This window comes from Rhinolophus ferrumequinum, chromosome 4, assembly GCF_004115265.2.
Source record: "Rhinolophus ferrumequinum isolate MPI-CBG mRhiFer1 chromosome 4, mRhiFer1_v1.p, whole genome shotgun sequence".
Taxonomy (NCBI): domain Eukaryota; kingdom Metazoa; phylum Chordata; class Mammalia; order Chiroptera; family Rhinolophidae; genus Rhinolophus; species Rhinolophus ferrumequinum.
The window spans coordinates 100,360,926-100,376,417 of NC_046287.1; the positions used below are offsets into that span (position 1 = coordinate 100,360,926).

Consider the following 15,492-nt stretch of genomic DNA (forward strand, 5'->3'; position numbering starts at 1 on the left):
GTAAATGAGAAACAAACTTTTGTTTCTGCAAATAATAATAATAAGTAAAATAAAATAAACCCCGGCTCCCAAGTAATAGTTCAAATGATTGGCACTTGTGAGATATTTTATATTTATGAAGCTTTACCAAAAACCCAGACCCTATACCTAATGCCCACAGAGTAAAAGCACTTGAGGCTCAGTGAGGAGATGGGCTCCCTGTGACCCTGGCGGAGCCCCGGCCCCTCACTGCACCCTCTGCACTCTTTATTACCATCACTGGTCTCGGGTCCAGCCTCCCCCAGGCTGTGGGCTCGGGGAATTCAGGAACCATGTTAGACTCCTTCACACCTGCATACAGAGGGCCAAGCAAGGTTATTTATCAGGTGTTCAGTGAACACTGGTTGAATGAAAGAAAAAAAATGAAACTGAGTCCAAGAAAACAAGTCCTTATTTGGGCAAAACCATCCTGACACAATACCTATTATTCTTAAATTAGCATCTTTAGGACGTTGTAAATGGTTGATGATGGAGGCAAATCTGAAACCTACCAAGAGCAGGTGGTTACACTAACTCACAAATTCATAGAACGAACTTGGCTGTAGGACTGAAGCTCCCGGAGTTGCTATCTTTGTCTTGCGGGTCCCAGGCACTTTGGGGAACTTCGGTGCAGACATGGCCGAGCCCAAGAACCACACCCCGCACAACCAGCCCGCAACATGGCACAGAAACGCACCAGGAAAGCCGATCACAAAGAGGCAAACATTTCAAGGGGGTGGACCCCAAGCCCCTGAGGAACGTGTGCTTTACCAAGGACAGCAAGGAGCCCGCAGAAGATGCCGAGCAGTAGCACACGCCCTGAGTGCACGTGCGAGGCTCTGAAGGCCTCCTAACGCCCGAGGTCGAGGCCACGGTCGCGCAGGCCGTTGCCTATCCCACGCTCAGGAACCGTACTCTCTGTGCTGTGTCCGCAACCCGTCGGGTCTCAGGCTCAGCCGTGAGTCATGACCAACGCGGAAGCCAAGGCCCAGGCCCCCAGGAAGGCTCCAGAGCTGAGGCCTGTGTCGGCCAATGTGAGGACGGAAGGACTGGTGTGACCGCTGGCCTTCCTGGGGCTGCTGTTGTCCTGTGCCGTCTGTACAAAAAAACCTCAGGCAGAAGCTGTCAAAAAAAATCAAATATAAGGTGATGGAAGGAGAACTGACTAGATGGTGAACACACAATGTGATATATAGATGATGTGTTATAGAATTGTACACCTGAAATCTATGTAACTTTACGAACATTGTCACCCCAATAAACTTTATTTAAAAAAAATAATAATTTACAAAAGAAGGAGGAGAAGGAGGAGGAGGAAGAGAAGAAGAAGAAGGAAACAGAAAAAGGTTGAGGACCTCCCGCTGGGAGGAAGCAAGGCTACGTCCCGGTCGTTTGGCTCATCCTCACATCCTCCCACATCTGGTGAACTGTCATACAGGGCAGCACTCCATGTTTTAAACAAACCATGTTCATGTATGTATGTATGTACGTATGTATGGCTGTTTGTATTTTTTTTAAGAACTAATGTTTTTCAATTACAGTTGACATTCAGTATTACGTTAGTCTCAGGTGTACAGCACAGTGGTTAGACATGTATATGCCTTATGAAGTGATCCCCCTGACAAGTACATGATGTCAGTTGGCTGCAAGACCACACTCGTGTATTTAGATTGTCATGATTGCTGCTGTCCCCTTCCCGCTCCCCTACTCCCCACCGTCCCCCCAAGAAAGAGGGCACTAAAGTTTCCTGATCTGTGCTGCCACTCCTACCTTTACTATCCCATCAAATCTGAAAAGGGAAAGAAGCTTTTTCATTCAAAACTCTTTCTAGGGACCCTGAATTCTTAAATGACCACGCAAGGCCAAACTCACATACCATCAGAGCTACACTAGAAAACCTTTGAAGGGGCCCATAAATTAATAATAACGGTCCATTTCCTGTAAGCCTAACAGCCTCTGGCGCTGGAAGGGATCACCATGTCTTCAGTTAACACTAGAAGTGGTTGCTTTGATTTTGGGGTTCATGATGTAGAGTCACACTCAGAAAAGACACATCTTTAGAAGGCCGCAGCCAATGAGAACCAGCAGATCCCGCCTGTCGTCTCTCACTGCCCCCAGGGTGGTCACTCAGGAAGCAGCAGAAGCTCCAGGACGCATGTTCTCCCTCCCCGGGGAGACACCTGTTACCTCTCTAAGGGCCAGTCAAGTGCTGGGCCCAGGGGACACAAAGTAAAGGCATTGTCCTCACCCTTGAAAAGTCTACAGGCTAGTGAGGTTCACAGCCATGCACCAAAAATTACGTTACAACGGGATGAAATGTAAAGAGAGACGTCAACATGGTCCAGGTGCACGGAAAGGGCAACAATTAGCTGAGTCGGAAGTGGGGACAGCTGCATGGAGAAGGTGACATTTGACGTTGGTCTCAGGGTTTGAAGGTGAGTTCACTAGAGGAGGACGAAAGCCTTTAGAGGAAAGCCTGGAGGGCATAGCAAGGGGTGGTGGGGAGAGGGAGCAAGGCAGAAGATGGAGTGAAAAATAAGTTGGGGCCAAACTGTATTTTGTTCTGGCATTTTTTGTGAGAAAAATAGTGCAAGACTTTTAACAGTTCACTCCACTCTTGTATGCAAGCCAGAGAAGCAAATAGTCTTGAGTCTCCTGTACCGTGCCTTTCTACACAAAAGGCTCCCATGAGGAAAGGAAAAAGACCAAACTAAAAGTGTCTTTCCCAGACCTGCATTCCAGTGAAGCCACCTCTGGGCAGAGTGACTGGCCAGCCAAAGTCAGTCCCGTCGTGTTCCCATCTCTTTGCCTGGGCACTTCTCCTTTTGGTTGGGAGTAAGAAACACAACAGTGGTCCTGATCTTTGAAAACACAGGGAGTCTCTATTTCTATTCTTTCTACCTTAGCTAGACACCCTTCACACCCAGACCCCAGCAATTGCCCCCATGAAGAGTGAGAATTTCTTGTTTATTAATATAGTTCCAGCTGTGGGAACTTCGTCTAGGCTAATATGTGAGCTCCAACCGGTAGTGATTGGCCAGATCCCAGGAGGGAAAGAAACTCGCATTCCAAGTTAAGACTAATTGTTCCCGTATTATTTTGTACTTCCCAATTATATGAGCAGTTAGCATGCTGGAGGCAAGATGCAGCATGAGTTAAAGTGAATATTAAAACAAAGCAGGATTGTGCCATTTATGAGAAGGTGAAAGTTAATGTTTGACAAAGAGAAGGGAGCAATCAGCCAGCCAGCTACTTTCTAATTCTAAGAATGTTTATAGAAAACCCCAGTAATACCACTACCTGCAAAATTAACCTTTCACTTTTCTTAATACTCGCAGTGGAGCCTTGTGAAAGTTCAGTGGATGCAAAGAATTTTTGTTAGAGGCAAATTTATAAATTCCCAGGAAAAATCTTTGAGAATGTCAAATCTTTGGGAAATATACAGAAAGCATAAGGGAAGAGTGAGCCAAACAGCCTCCCTCTCCTAATAGTTTTAAACAAGATTCAAGAAGAGATTTCAAAGTAAAGTGTTCAAAACATCTGGTTCTTATTTGAAATATAATTAGAAATGTATCTTAAAATACAAGGAATTTTAAAAGCTGAGAGGAAGTACATTTCTGGGTGACCACATGTTTTGAGTGATGTCATAATCATGGCATGGAGAGGAATATCAGAGTCTTTAGCAATATTTTGAGAGATTTTCTCCTTATGTTGTCTTATTGTTTCGATGAAAAGTCATTTACAAGTGAAATGAGAGGGAAGAGAATGAGACTTTACCCAACCTCATTAGGAATCAAGGGGTTCCTTAACCTAAGTGGTATAAAGAGAAAGGTGGCTGATAAAATATGGTTTCAAAATGGTAAGCAATGCTGGACAAAAGTTTTGCCACTTTTTATTTCCATGTTCTGCCGTTTCCCACTCCTATTTGTTTTCATTTAGTCCATTTTTCACTCTGGGGATAATAAAGAGAAAAGGAGCACATGTTTCATTGTTGTTAGTTGCCGTTGAGTTGGCTGTGACTCCTGGTGACCCCATGAATGAGTGACATCCACATGTCCCGTCCTCACAGCCCTGCTCAGCTCCTGGAGACTTGTGCCTAGGCCATGAACCTTTTATGGAGTCAGTCCATCCATATTTGGTCTACCTCTTTTCCTGCTACCTTCTATTTTCCCCGCATTCTTGTCTTTCCCAAAAAACCCTGCCTTCTCATGCATGATATGCCCTAAATAGGATAGTTTCGGTTTTGTCATTTTTGCCTCCAGCTATTTTTCAGGTTTAACTGGCTCGAGGACCCACTTGTTCATCTTTCTGGCGGGCCGGGGTATCCGCAGAGCTCTCCTCCAACACCATATTTTGAATGTATCTGTTTAAAGAGCCAAAGAAGGAAAGAAATGACCGCTGTCTGGTTCCTTGTCCCAGCTCACTCAGCTGTCTCTCTTTGGCCAACTTATAAAGACCTGACATACAGATCTTTTACTTTAGAATCCCCAGGAGTCAGACATCAGGCATAATTCTTTTAAAACTCCCCAGCTGGGGTTAATGGGGAGCCAAGGCTGAGAATCACCGTCGTCAACTGTACAGCATCATGGGTGAGAGTCCCTGGGGACACCAGGCCAACTCCCAGGTGCTCCCCGGGCTCTGGTATTCACAGATCAGGAGCATTTCACAAAGCTCTTGGGGGAGCAATATAGACATTGGTTTGTCAGGTTAGTAAAAACAACAATTACCCTTTACTATCGTGATCGTTTCAAGAAAGAAAGGACATTTTAATACCAAAATAGCAGAGGGACATAATCTCAGAATATTAAAAATCTGATGATATATGTATTCACACGTACCTATGTATATGTATACATCTATATGTTTGTACACACATACATATATATTTCATCGTATTTATTTTTCCTTTTCACAAGAAAAGTTCTTGGACTGCTGGTTTTGGGAATGACTTGGATCCAATCCGCAGTGATCCTTCCAAGAAACTGACATTAATTGAGCTTTTACTATGTGCCAAGTTCTTGTCTGATTGTTTTACATATATTAAATCATTTAATTCTCACACCCGCAAACAGTAGGTACTGTTATTACATTCATTTTTCAGGTAAAGAAACAAATGACGGGGAGGTTAAGCAATTAGCTCCAGGGCACACAGTGAGCTTGACTTTGAACCCAGGCCATCTGATTTTGCAGCCTCACATTTTTTACTGCACACGTAGCTGTACATTCACACATTACATTACTCAGCAAACATTTATGAAGCAACTACTATGTGTTGGGCAAATTGTGATGACCCCAGGGATACAGAGATTAAAGGGGGTGCGGGGTGTGAACCTAGGCCCTTGGTACACACTTATTTCCCACTCCTTGTGTTTCCGCAGAAGGGAGGCTCTTTCCACTCCACCTCCCAGGAAGGAAATGAAGGAGGAGCCCGTCCAGCTTCTCTCTGTCCCCACACTCAATACTGGGAGTACCTATAAGGTTTACCAGATGATGGGAGACTTGGGAGGAGAAACCTGGCTGGCCAAGCAGTGAGCTTCCTGGGCCAGGTTCTTCTCCTGGGGAAATGGGTGGTTGGCAGGGGTCTAAGATTACCGATGGCCATAGGGGACGTCTGGCTAGTTTACTCCTATCCCAGAAACCCTATTGGCCACTCAGCTACCGAGGAGCCTGGACAAAGCCCAGTATCTGCCACCACTGGGCTTGCCATTGGGAATGAGAAAGCATTTGTCTCTCTGTGAAAAACAGTCATCGAATAGAAGTCAGTTTGTGCTAGAGGGACCTGCACTGAAAACACATGACTTGGCAAAGGCTGGGCATCTGTGCCAACATTTACATCCACAAAGGCTGCCAAATGCCAGGTGTGTTGTGTGTGATGTGTAAGTGCCCACAAAGGTAAACTTGGAGGCTAGGGAGCCCGGAGCAGGAGTTCCCAACCCAGATTGGGTGCTGGGGGGTCTATGACCTGAGTCCTGGAGGACCCTGGGCATTTCAGAATTTGGAGAGTGGGGTGGCGGTGGTAAGATATGCCAGGCAGGGCGGAAACAAATGCAAAGGCAGGAGAGGACATGGCTTACAGTTCAGCATGACGGGAGCACAGAGTGCTTGCAGCAGACAGGGAAGAAGTGAGGCTGGAGGCACAGGCAGGATCGAGTCAAGAAGAACCTTGCATGCCAGGCCCAAAGCCTTTTGTATCTCACCCTGCAAGCAGTGAAGGGGTCCAGACGGGTTGTAAGCAGGGAGTGACATGATCATTTTTACATTTCAGCAAGATTTCTCCAGCAATCATGTGGAGAACGGGGGATAGGCGGACCTGGTGGGAGGCTGGTTCAGTGGCCAGGCAAGAGGATGAGGTCTTGAAATAAGGAAATGGCTGTGGGGACGTAGAGAAGACATCAGAAGATCACAGTGACACAGCTTTGGAAACCAGGGGGAAAAAAGTGTGATTTCTAACTTAATACTGAGTATATATTGCTGCTATTCCCAAGGTAGGGAATAGCAGGAGATCAGGGGGACAGTGATAGTTCGACCATGGCCAGCTGCATTTTGAGGTGCCCATGATGGGAGCTCCTGCCGTGCGCTACGGTTAGCCCCTCCCATGGTTCATTGAACTGGACACCAATTCTGCCGGCACGCCACGAGACGCTCCTAGTTGCCAGCGACACCCAGGAGAATGTGGTGACCATCCTGTGTTATGCTCTGGAATCCATCTTGTTTCTTTTGCTTGCTCTGGGCACTGGCAGAGCATCAGCTGAGGCTCTAAGGCGTGGTTCTGGCTCCCTTCCCCTGGGAATCACTAGACCCGTCCTGCACCCTTATTTTCCCTCTCTAGTGGTCCTGCCATACTCCACAGTAACTGGTTCCACCAGTTTTTCTGAGCATTCTTCTCCCTCCTCCTCCAGCTGAAAGCTTCCTTGATCAAATTACCTAGCCTCCAGGCAAACACGTTCTTCTCCTTCCTCCTACAAAGCACCCCATCCTAGCCAAGAAGCCACCATCCCGCTATCTTAGATCATGCTCCCAGCTGGGTTATCTATCTCATGTGGACCTACTTGGCATCATTTCTGCCTGGGGCTGGCTGATTTAGGTTAAACATCCCAGTGGATCTGGGCTATTCTGAGGTCTGCCCTGATAGAAGGCACACTCTGGAATTTAAGGAGGTTAGGGCTATCCTGGGGTGAGCAGAAGGGCTTGGGGCTACGTGAGCACCAGCACGGAGCTAGAGCAACGCTAACCTCTCCCCACTGTCCCGGGGTCAGACCCAAGTTTGACCAAGAAAGACTGTTGTCCATCTCCCCTCGCTATCCTCCAAGACTGGGCCGGGCTTGTGAGAAGATGGTTGGAGTCTGGGCCAATTTGAAGATCACAAAAGTAGCTAATTTTAGTAGATGATCAGCAATCTAAGTTTAGGACTGAATCAGATCTCAAATTTTCTTCTGGCCCCTGCAGCTCAGAGGACTTGCCTCCCAAACAAGGCTGATTGCTGTTGGTAGGGGCCGGCAATGAAGGACTGTCTCCTGGGAGTCTGGCCGCCTAGGTCCTTCAGCTATAACTTCATACTTCCCCACCCAGGAGGCCTCATTTTGATGTGAATTGGAGTTCAAGATTGGCTCAGTTATAGATGGAGCTCTACTCATGAAATGGCCTTGTGACACGAAGTCTGTCACAAAGAACTCAGAAAACTGCAAGTGGCCCTACTGCCAAAATACAAAAATATCACTCTATCAACACTGCCCCTCTGATGAGGCAGGCAGCCCAGCCAAGTGAATAGCCCCAGTGTAATAACTTTGAACTCCAACCCATCTTTGTTTCTGCCCCTTTCCAGTTTTGCGATGTCACAAGAAGAGTTGTGGGCTGGGAGCCAGCAAATCTGGGGTCTTGTTATTCTGCCCCTTTAACAGGACCAGTCTTGGGCTTCGGCTTTCTCTTCTAAAACGGATCAGATTGAAAAAGAGATTAAAGAGGATTAAATGAGAAAATATGTGGAAATTCTTCCATTTGATGCAAAGCAGTAAAATTAAAATTTTCTGTAAAAGTTGCTTCAAAGCACTGCTGACATTTCATATGCTAATTTCAGTGTTTGTTGTTGTTTCTTTTGTTTTCAGTTCTATTCACTATATATTCATTCAGCAAGCAATTATCACCATCATCATAGTGTGGAGGTATCATCTTTTTTTTTTCTTTTTTCTTTTTTTTTCTGAGGGGAGACTACCACAAATTATGCAGCCGAGTTTCCCACATTTGGGGAAATCGCAGGGGTCAGCACATCCGGAGTGCAATGGATAAGCCTCGCCCTGGGAAAACCACCTTCGTGATCATGGTATCTCCCCTGCCAGGTAAGTATTGGTATCAACTTCTCAAATGGCTTTATGTTTGTCTCGCTGGTATTTTCTGTGGCCTCCAATCCAATCATTCAACTGTAAGAGGCTCTCTTTTCACTGCTTTCAGGGTCAAGAGGTTAGAGCAGAAATGTAGAGAAAACAAAGGCATACGCAGCTTTTGGATTTCAAAATAGACCTTGAGTCTCATAACAGAGATAAGATAAAAGAAAAAGCATTTGAGTCTCAAAAAACAAAGTCTTGAAGGACTTAGGGCATAGAGTTTGTGCCATAAATGACATAGTTATGAGAATGACTGATCAGATGAGGATGGGGTTTTGCACTTCAAAGGAATCATCCAGAACAAATGAGCTGGGCAGGGAGGAGATGGCAGGGGAGGCAGAGAATGAAAGAACTCGTAGGTAAGTCAGGGGACTGTAGAGGTTTCCACCTCAGGGGAGCCTGGTTTGGTGGCAAGGCTTTCTCATGCTGGTGGGATAGAGCAGTGATAAGGTAAACATGACAGCCTGGCCATGCCACACTGGGAAGGTTAAGACAGCCGTATCAAGTTTCCTCTGTCCCCAGTGGGAAGCATCCAAAAATTTGCCTTCTGTCCTTTCTGGAGAGAGGTGATAAGGGGAGAGAGAGAGAGAGAGAGAGAGAGAGAGAGAGAGAGAGAGAGAGAGAGAGAGAGAGAGAGACAACACCTGCAGAAGGCTAGTATGATCCATACGGATACACTAACAAAAAACAGAGGAAACGTGATCTTCTCAGCCATGTTGGGAGATGACAACAAACAGGGACCTGATGGCAGAGGGAATATCTTGTAGACACCAGCATGGGTAGTTGGTGGCAACCAGTGACCTAATCCCTTGAAGGCATGGCACTATGTTAGCCCCTAGAACCTGGACCTATCCCCAGGTACATGGGCAGGGAGGGAAACTGAATCAATCTAGAAAGTTTGCCCTGAAGGGACTAAGTTTTTACCACCAAGAGAATGGCTCAAGAAATAAAATTAATTCAGTTCAAAAAAAAAAAAAAAGTTGTATAGTTTTTGCTTCCCTGAGTTTTGTGGATTGAGATTTTGCAACCGCTGAAACACATTGTTTTATCACGGACTGCTGCTTGCAAGCACTTTCACACATCATTTAGTTCAGGCTGGTACTACCCTGGCACACACAGGGGCAGTTACACCAGTATCGGTTCTGCTTGGTTGATGATTTTACCTTACTGATCATTAAATATTTTGAAATCATCCTGAAATTGAAAGCTTCCTAATGTGCATAGCCATTGTGTGCCTCACTCAGATTATAAATAGCTTTATTCATTTATTCACTCAATAAATATTTAAATTATTTCCACATACCAGGAACTATGTTAGCAAATTAATGGTGAAACGAAAAGAAAAATCAGTTTCTGCAATCATGGGCCTTAATGATTTCTTGGAAGAGACAGACAGAATTTAGGAATCACAAAACTAAATGGTAAATTACAACTGTGATGTCTGCTATCTGGTGCTGTGAGAGTTTATAACTATAGTCAGGGAGGTCATTTGAGAGGTTAAGACTGGCCTGAGTCTGAAGGAAGACAAGGTGTTAACCAGGTGAAGATGGAGGAAGGAGCAGGGCATCTCAGGCCCCCCAAAATAGCACACACAAAGGTCCTGTGGTCAGAAACAGCATATTACATTTGAAGGACTGAGAGGGGCCAGAACGGCTAATGTGCTGAGAATAACGGGGAGTGCAGCCCCAGGTGAGGCTGGATCTAATAGCCCATGACAAGGACAAGGATGAGGGTTTTTATCCTGAGAAGAAAGGGTTTTAAGCAGGACAATAGGTTACAAAGGGATTATGGCACCTCTGGAGTTGATTTTGAGTACAGGCACACAAATCATTCTGGGAGGGTTTATGGCTTTGAAACAGAATAGACTCAAAAGAAGTTTCCTCTGAATTCTGTCTCTGATTACTTTCACCACCCCCGACTCTGCGATGCCCATCTTTTCCTTTTGTTCCTCCTATAAAGCTGTGGGTTCATAATGGGTCATCTGTACAAGGTGGATTTAGCCAGTGACTGCATCAAGTTCTTTGCCTCAGTAGAAATTTCTAGGTGTCTGCTACATGTAAGTAAGCCTGGTTTATGGGTACACACTGGGTCAGTGGACATCTCTTGCTTCTGCTTGCCCGTCGCTCAATGCCCTCTCCTGATAACAGCTCCTTGGTTGTCCTGTAGGAAACCACATTTTACCACTCTCATTCCATCTGAGAATGGGTGGGGTCCATTCTCTCTCCCCCTTCTGCCTCCTGTCCCCAACTCCAGCGCTGAGCACGGTCACTCAGGCTAATGTTCCATCTCATCATGACTGGCGCAAGGATAGGGAGGGAAAGAGACACCACGGCCCAGTAGCATTGCATGGAGCCCGAAGTCTCTCTTACTGGTAGCCCAGGGCCTGCGCGGCATATCCAACTCAGGCCTCGATAACACATGGTCATCCTCTCAGCATCACTACTTTGCTTCCTCCATCCGGCAGTTGAGTCATCGGTGACACCCCTTCCAGGCTGCGCCTAGCTTTCACACAAACTTCAAACTAGAGCACCAAGGAAACCAAGTCCTCTGCTTTGTTCCCTGGTTCACGGTGCCCTTCATGCCTTTGGGCCCTCAACTCCCATTCCTTCTTCAGCATAAAGGGCTCATCACTAAGGTAACCCCAAGAGTTACTTTTCAGGTCTCTTCAGTGGGAGTTGTTCTAGAGACTCCGAGTTACAGGAGTTAGAGGACCCGTCAGGACCCGTCAGCCCTGGTCTCCTCAAGTTCTTAAGCCACGGTCTTTACTTCATTTGGTTCTTTCCCCTTCTCATGTACAGTTCCTGGCCGACTCTCACAGGCTGACCCCATCCCTGCTGTTCATTCACTCTCTTGTCCATCTGCTTCTCCTTTTCATCATTGCTCATCTTAAATTCCTCCACATTCTGAGTTCCGTCTTTATCCACATTTCAGGCCCTGGGTCTCTCTTGCTGTCTTGAATACATCTCCCAAGACATTGTCTTCATGTTGTTTGGCATTCTTGAAGTATTGATATCCATGGTCCTGTTTGTGAAACAATAACACAAAAGAGAAAGACTTGTTCCCCATGAATTAACTCTGTTGCCCCAAGTTAGCTTACGGGAAATGCAGTGACTCATTCAGATTTGGGAAGGAAGAGAGTTAGAGTGATGGAAGCCTTCAGTACTTCAGGTTAAGTTGAGGGTAACATGATCACACAGAGGCACAACAGAAGCCTTGTTTGCTGCTGACTGCATCTTAGCAATGCACGTCTGCTACATACGCACATCACTTGATCTAACTGAAACCCCCATTCAACACTAGGTGTCCTTGGGACAAGATGAGCTTAAGAAATCGAAAGCTTAAATGGGCCCTATGGCTAATGGGGAAGCACCATGGGATGACTGAGCCAGCGGGCCCCACCGCCCAGTCACAGAGCCAGAATTTGGGTACTTTCCAAAGTGTCCCTGTCCCCTCAGATCCCCACTCCCATCCCCCACCCTCCATGCACATATTCTCAGCCTCCTTGTTCTGAATCCAGATAAAGGAACTAAACAGAAAAAAAGAAATTCATATGAGATGGGGGGAAGCACACCACATGAGAAGAGAGGACAGAGGGATAGAAAGAGAAAGAAAATAGAGGGATGTCATCTAAACACTGCCTAGCTAATGCTGCCAAGGATGTTGATGCAGCTCTCACCTTTTACTAAGGGGAGGTCTTTCCCCTGTTGGTGAAAAAGAGTGAAACTATAAAATGGTAATAAAAATGATAGTTGCCTTGACTAATAACTGCTCTGTACTGTGCATAGATACATGTATATAATAAAGAAAAATGTAGCTAATGTATGGATAATGAAGTTAATGATTATGTAGTAAAGATTCTTAATGTCTTAAGAGACATTGTCAACAAAAAAAACATTCTTGTTGGGGATAAAGAGGCATTTCGTCATAGGCGTGCATATGTGCACACACACAATGTGCATATACATTATATTGTGTATTAAAGTGATTTACTTGTTTGGATCATTTGAAAGTAAACTGTGGTAACATGGAAAATCTGAGTTGAGGATGAGTGGGAATCTGGAACCATTTTTCCTGAGTTATTTAACACAACCTCTGGCCCAATAAAATTCTACTGCTGGCTAAAGATAGTGATGGCGATGAGATTTCTTCCTCAACAGGGAGTAGCATCCTTTGATTCTGTTCCTCTAACTTAGTTACCGTGGATGGCCAGTGTTGCAGTTCCCCAGCTAGATTACTTGCTCCTTTTCTTTACCTTTGCACAACCCGCAGACCCTTCCCCAGGGGCTTTGGGCGTAGAAAAGGCTCAATAAATACTGCCTTGTTGGGTGGATGCCAGCTGGGCAAAACAATTTCCTCCAAAACTAAGAGGATGACTTGACTTGGCAGCTTCTACCTTGAGGATAAAAGACAAGCCAGAGATTGATTTAAAGCATGGATCTGGCCATCTGAGCAGACAAAGGTGGGGCAAAATCTGCTGAGCCCAGCCCAAGAAAGGCCAAGCGTGTGAGGGTCAGATAGCCTCGTGGGCCTGCCCTGCATTCACCATGCAGGCCTGGCCTCTTCCTCCTGTGAAAAGAGAACAGAGCACCCTTTCAGGGTTGGAGATTCCCACTTGGTTTTCTTTTTCTTTCTCTTTTTTTTCTATTTACTTTAGCATTTTTATTTTTTTAATTTATTGGGGGTGACAATGGTTAGTCAAGTTACATAGATTTCAGGTGTACAATTCTGTAATACATCATCTATGTATCACATTGTGTGTTCACCATCCAGTCAGTTCTTCCGTCACCATTTATTTGACCCCATTTACCCTCGTCTACCACCCCCCTCCCCTATTACCCTCTGGTAACCACTAAACTATTGTCTGTGTCTATGAGTTTTTGCTTCTTTGTTTGTCTTGTTCCTTTGCTGCTTTCAGTGTTATATCCCACAAATCAGTGAAATCATATGGTTCTCAACTTTTTCTGACTTATTTCGCTTAGCATAATAATCTCAAGATCCATCCATGTTGTCGCAAATGGCACTATTTCTTCTTTTCTTATGGCAGAGTAATATTCCGTTATGTATATATACCTTGTCTTCCCACTTGGTTTTCAGTTGGATCAGTCACCTCATATTCCTGTGTTGCTTGTTTCTCTCTCTCACTTTTTCTGTGTCTTTCTGTCTCTGTCTCTCTTTCAATGTACACTGAGCTAATTTGAAGTCATGAAAAGAAAGAAAAGGTATGGGGATTCCTATGGCAATGCCCCCAGTTGAGCAGTTATTCTGTTCTTGTCTTTTTAAGCAGGGTCATTTCTACCTGAAGTGTCTCTTCTCGCCACCCCCCACATACATCTCTGTGGCATTCCTTAGTTCTGGGAATGCCACAGGCTCTCACCTATCCCTTTATCCTCTGTTAAAATATAAATGCACTTCATTCAGAGAGCTCATTCAAAAAATGGCAGCAGCCAGCCATGCTGTAGTATGAGTGAGTCTATCAGCGACTCTGCTCTTCATAGATTCACTAGAAAAGATGCAGATGAAAAGCATGGGCCCCGGGAAATGGGAGGCTAGAAAGAGATGTGTCTTTAGGGGAGGGGAGTTGGGGATAAATGAAGCAAAAAGTTAAAGCTGAAGATACCAAAAAGACAGTTTTCTTCTTCATTACGTTTCCCTAGTGTCCTCCCTGCCGATCTCTCTCTCTGATATTATTCTTCTTCCCTGTGTGCATGTGTAGGGTACTCCTATGGATACTCATAGGCGTACCAACACTATTCCAACAGTGCACAATACTTGCATTAACTGATTTTCTGCAATCACTACACTTTAAGTCACATACCTTTCATTCATTCATTCATTCATTCAACAAATATGATTTAACACTGTATTGGGCATTGGGGATACAGAAATGAACAAGACAGGTAAATTGTTTCGACGTATATGGTGAGAATATTTGTGCCCTTTGTCTACTTAGACTGTGTTTTGGGGGTAAAAAGGAAACATGACAATTTGGCTTAAGTTAGTGGGAGTGTGTGCGCGTGTGCGATTGAAGGTACAAGGAAATCAGTGAGTCTTTGGGGGGTTTGCTATATTTATTTCTAATTATTTTGAAAATTCAACTTACCTTGAAGGAATGCCTTACTTGCGCATGCTGTAATTTAAGCCAATATCTCCTTATTTCCGATGGTCATAAAGTTATAAATAGAGAATAAATTCCTGGATAGCCATTTCATATGATAAAACCACCCAAATTTAACAACAAAAAGCAAAGAAAAATAGAGCACAAATATGTGCTTTTATATTTATTTATTTATTAAGTATATAAAACCAAACAAATAAAAAGCAACCTTATTAATATTTCTTTGGAGGGTTTTTCTGCAAAGGAAGTACTTACTGAGAATTCTTCAAAATAAGCCCATTCATCTAGGCTAAGGATGGCTTCTACCATCAGCACAGTTATCCTCGACTGCCAGAAGGTCCTTGATATTATCTAAGACCTCAGAGGCATCCTTCTCAAGCATCCTTTTCCTGGTTGAAGGTAGATGGGTGCCTGGAAATTACCTGCCTGGTAACAGCTGAGGAACGCCCCTTTCCTTGCTCACCGGACAGCTGGGAGGTTACTCTATAATGAGTCAAGGGTTGTGTGTTCCGGCATACGCAGGCAATCTCCAATGCCCCCACTCAGGACTGGCCAAGTTATTTATGGGGCCCAATACAATACAAAATGACAACGTTAGGCCCCTTGTTCAAAAATCATTAAGAACTTCAAGCAGGTGGCAGGGGAGCATTAAGCCAAGTGCAGGCCCTTCTTACTACAGGGCTCTGAGCAAGTGTCATTTGTCTGCCCATGAAGCCAGCCCTGCATCCCCCTGGACAGACAAACAGCTTTGAGAGACATTGGTGATGTTCTCTTCCTCATCTCACCCTGAGCTCTCCAGCGCTTGTGCTCTTCTGCTGGGCTCCAGCTCATTTCTCCTTGCTTCCCTCTCTTCCTTCCGGCATTTTGACACTTCTAGTTGGGCCTATCTGACGTCTGGATGCAGATCCAAGGTCTAGCACAACACCAGTTCTAGTCTTGGATGTATATGGATCTTTCAACATTTCCCTGTTATCTCCATGT

At 45.0% G+C, this 15,492-nt stretch overlaps 1 pseudogene; it reads right to left on the minus strand.

Annotated features, from left to right (window-relative positions):
- Positions 1-8,211: 8,211 nt before the first annotated feature.
- Positions 8,212-8,359, minus strand: LOC117021826 (uncharacterized; annotated as a pseudogene).
- Positions 8,360-15,492: the final 7,133 nt, after the last annotated feature.